Below are 5,357 nucleotides of genomic sequence, written 5' to 3' on the forward strand. Positions count from 1 at the left end.
GCTTAGAGGATTATTTCTATTGTTATTCAAAATCCATCAAGTTGGCAATCAAGATTAACTGTGATGATTACTTAGGACAAGAAATGGATAAGATGGGATAGCTTAATTTTCCTGAATGACATACAGTTCAATATTTGGAATATAATACAATAAAGGAACTCTGTATAGTAACTAGCCTTAGCAAACCACAGTAGGAGGCATCAAATTATTAGTTAGACATTTTGTGTCCTTTGGACCCAGTTCTTTTTCTCATGGCTTGTTAATTAGGGTGGTTGACTTGGGTTAACATACTCTTTGAGCTTGAAGCCCATTTCTACATATATTCTCTTGTCTTTCCTTATGTTGGCTCTACTCCTTCTACTGATATAAAGGGCTCTCCTGCATTCTACATCAAGATCTCTGTTAGTTTTGAAACTTGTCAGTCTGGTGATTATGAAAACATTCCCTTCTCCATTATGTGTGTTGCTTATTGTTTTAGTTACCTACTCTTCTTACTGCCACTCCAAGACACTCCAGCATCCTCTTGAAGACCAAAGAAGATCTCAGGCATTTTTACAAACAGTTCAGAAGAGGCAGCCTGAGTAACTCTTGCCTAGGGTCTAACTCGACAGTAGTAGATTAACAGCAGAGTTGTTTCTACCTTAATGTCCCAGAAGTCAAAGACTGCACCATTTTAACTAAGAAATAGACACACAACACACTCTGCCTTGCAGATGTTTATGAAGAATTTTTCTTCTACAGAGGAACCAAAGTGTTTTATTTATTCTATAAATTACTTTGGACTGACACACACATCACCATCTTCCTAGTTTGCTGAAGATAATTTGCCTTTCTTACCTATCACAACAGAAGATTCTGAATGCATGTTCCTGCATTTCTCTTTCATTTGTTCTTCATAAAAGATGTTTTGTCCTGATTTCTGCAAGTCTTTAAAACGTATTGTTACATTTTATTTATTGGGATAAAATATAGATATTTTATACTGGTTTAAGCTGATTAGCATAACAAGAAAAAAAGGATGTGTTGCTTTCATAGTAGACTCTAGAGATCAAAAAAATTTTTTAACAACTACTCATTTTAATGCCCTATTACTCTTGTTTTTCATTACTTATGTGTTTTCAGTATTGGAAGTTAAAACACTCTTGACAAACTGATTTGATTTTTTGGCTTAGGTGTGACAGCGATACCTGTTTTAATATTCCTCTATATGTATTGAAATAAGCACAGTGAACTGATGAGACACTGGAAATTCTACTCACTTTGTACAGCTTGTAGCAGTGTTTTTGGAAACATTAAAAGCTGTTATTTTGAGAAATAATTCATAAGTCAAATAAACCTTTAGAAAAGTCCTTAATTTTGTATCTTCATAATAAGTTTTAATGTTCACAGTTGTAGTGATTAAGGTTAATAGTTATCCATTATTTGTTTTATGAATGACTAGGAGAAACTTGGAGAGTCCAACCACAATGTAATGATAAGGAAATAGAAATGTTAGTTATGCTGGTTGCATTATATATATGTGTGTGTATGTATATATATATATATATATATATATATATATATATAAAATGTATACACATTATTTATGTATTGTGTACTGAAAATCCCACTCTTGCTTATAAATATCTTACATTATAGGCAAAACTGAAAGGGAATGTTTAAGGGTCCGGAAATACTAGCTATTTTGATTTGATAATTATAATTCATTTCTGAAGGTGAAATTATTATACTGTATACAATGAACAAGAAAAATTTTGTACAAGAAATGAAGAAAGAAAACTAGCATTTTTATAAATAAATAATAATATAAATAAATAAAATAATTAATATTCTACCCTTCATTTACTATGTTAGGATGGAGTGCATATTTAAAATGAGATTAATTGCACACATCTTTTCTAAACTTTAGAGGAGATCATTCATTGCCATCAATTACAAAATAAAATATAAAATAAAACACTTTCTAAGAAATTTGTGGTATGAAATTACAAAGAAAATCGATATTCACTATTTTTTAAAAAACAGTAGTGACAATGTTGATGTTTGTTCTTCAGATATATGAATGCAATAGTTTCATTTCAATAGTTTGGTATGGACAACTACACCAAAAATAATCCCAGAGTTTGTAAGTATTTTTCTGTGTATTCACTACTATTTCCTTTCCTTATATCTAGATATATTCAGTAAACTTAGTCAGTCCATTCTGATAAATGGTCATTCACCAAAGTTGTTACTTTCAGTAAATGTTTTCATCTGATTCAATTTTGTCAACTTATCCAACTTTTCAAAGGTGTTTTATTTCCTGTCAGATCTTTAGTCATCTTAGATCTTGAGTAAAGTAGGGATGTCAAGATTTGAAAATATCTCCCATCCTTTTTCATTTGTATTCTCTGGTGGTTGCTGGGGAAGAAAGGGCTGGGTTTTAGCTAGGTGAGTTTTGCTTGCTTGAAAATGAGAATTCCGGTACTGATAATATACTCATTTATTTTTCCTTTGAAATAGCAGCATTGGAGACACTGGACACCACAGTGGAAAATAAAATGACAGAAATGTATTATACAGGACTGATTTATTTAGCAAGCTAGAACATGTTCACTTCTGGTCTCAGTGAGGTAACACTTTGTTAATTAAATACTACCATTTGTTAATTACCAGAGTCAATGTCTGCATTTTAAGCTCATTCTGCATGGTAGTCATAGAGGTGAAGGTGCCATGTTCGTTGAAGCACACAGCTGAAAAAAGTGTGTAGGAATTACAGAATTTCGTTATGCTCCCCTTCCATTCTTTGTCCTCAGACAACAAGGGTGTATGTGCTTAAGAGATTCAGAAGAAATGCTTATGCATTTTCAGCTTCAAAGAGCATTTCTTTCAAGTCATGTTGTCGAACTGAGGGTATTACAAATAGTGCACATATGTATACATATCCACACCTAAAAATTAAATAATTTAGAGTGAAAAGTCAATTAATTCTTAAATAGGTATACTATCACCTAAGTTGACAAATAAATTGAGATAAAAAATACTAAAATTGAATTTTGTATATTGTTGTTTAAATAATGTAACTGCTGTTTTCCATTTCCATTCTCCATGCATTGTCTTCAAATGAAATGGTTTTGATAGGTTGTATTTAAATATTTATACAGGCAAAAATGTCCTTAGTGCTTCTCTTTAATCATAAATAATTAATGCATTCAAGTTGCCTCTCTTGTTGATTTTAAAGTTGTGTGCTTCATCCTGAAGCCACATTGGATTGCCTCATTCTCTGATCTTTGACTTTTTAAAAAATAACTATTATCAACCACGATAGGTAACCATTATTCTTTAGTAAGTACCTAAAGTAAGAGAGATGACAGTTTGTGCAATAGTCAACAAGTAAATAAAATCATTATTATTAAAATCTTCATATAAAAACATTGAAATCTTTATATCAAAGCTACAGTGAGATGTCCCCTCTACCTGGTAGAATAGTACTACAAATAAAACAAGACTTATCAGGTATGGCAATAGTGTGGTGAATAAGAATCCCTTGTAGCATGCTAGTAAAAATATTAAAAATAAACAGTGATTGTAGCTAAAGGTATGAAAGTTTCTAAAGAATTTAAAATAAATCCACTTTATAATTTACCACTTACTTGTGGGTAAATGTAGAAAGAAAATGAAATCAGCATGTTGGAGAAATACCTGAACTCCCTTATTCCATTGCTATGTTTTCCACAGTGGCTAAGAAACAGAAATAACTGTAGAATGAATTTTGAGTATAAGTTCAATATTTGATTACTTATTATGTATAGATAGTTGTACATTGAGATACTATTGCATAAACATTGAAGCATTTGAATAATGCCAATGTATTGCAGTGAACTTTTAGTAAGGGAACTTAAAGTTTCCTCCAAGTTTTTCATTATCCTATTTCGACTAAATATTTAAAACATTTTAGGTTTATGGTAAACTGTACCAGGTTATATACCTAAACTTTTCTTTGTAATCACCATCTCTGTACTACTCTAAACTATGTACTTATATATACAGTAATTTCTCTGCACATTTTTATATTTATATTCAATATTAATTGATTGAATATTTAATATTGTTTCACTTATTTTTATGATTTATTTATTTAATTGGAAATATATTGTTTATTCATGGTTTCATAACCTGATTGCATATGTATATAAACATATACATATGTGCACACAATATGAAATGATCACATCAAGTATATTTTTGTCTTAATTTTGACAAGTACTAGAATTTCTATGCACTAGAAACCTTCAAATATTTCTTTGTACTTATTTTCAAATATATAATTAAATTGTGGACTATAGATGATAAATAAAAGTAAAAGACATGTCTGTATCCATTCCTAATTAACTTTTATCACTCATTATTACTAATCATATTTCATTCTACCTAAAATCATTACCTCTATTTCTCAAATTTCCCAAGGTTATTGAAATATTCCTTTACTCAATGTAGGCATATCTATTACCTTTAACAAAATACCTTAAAATTATCTTTTAAGGGTGTTTTACAACATGGTCTCAAAACATAATTATAGCTCAAACCTCTGCAATTGCATATTGTATTCCTGGTGGAATTTAAAAAGATAAGTATAAGAGATTAATCTTTGAGGACTGGCGAGGGGAAGTCAGAAAATAGAGTCCCAGTCTTTGGATAGTAGCATTTCAGAATATTCTGTTCTACTTTCCTAACTATCCTTAATTTATTGTGAATTCTTGATTATATCACTCGTGTTTTTACACCTTACTGTGTCCACATTACCTGTATCAAGCCTACCCTCCTAACAACTGAAGCTGCTTTTTCCACGGCTTCTTATATTTTGGTTGTGAGCCTAGCCTTTAATGGCTGAGCCATCTCTCCAGCCCTTTCCACGGCTTCTATAGCATGTGCCTTACCAAATCAGCAGTTGACGTTATCTTCTCATCTCTCTGCTCACACTGTCCTATTTTCACTCCATTCTTTGTTCTGGTATCTGATATGCTTTTCTCTTGATTTGAATTTGGCTTTCTTCTTTTGAAATCTTTATTTGTTCTTTCATTTACAATGGTTCCTCTTGGGATTTTGTGTTTATGTGTGTATGTGTAGAGAACTTTACAGTGTTTATATGAGGTTAGAGATTACCATGCTTTATTCTGCCACTACCTCATTATTCTTCAGAGCTCTTACCTAGCCCTAAGACCTACCATCCTACATTCTAGTCCTGTCTCTGTGTGTGTGTACTTATTATATCTATATTATCTATATCTATATATGCACCTGTATTTTCAGTTCCCATCTCTTCTTTATTTCCTCACTTCTCTCCCCTTATTTTATTTCCAGTTATACATTCATTCTAT

Source organism: Peromyscus leucopus, chromosome 3, assembly GCF_004664715.2.
Source record: "Peromyscus leucopus breed LL Stock chromosome 3, UCI_PerLeu_2.1, whole genome shotgun sequence".
Taxonomy (NCBI): Eukaryota; Metazoa; Chordata; class Mammalia; order Rodentia; family Cricetidae; genus Peromyscus; species Peromyscus leucopus.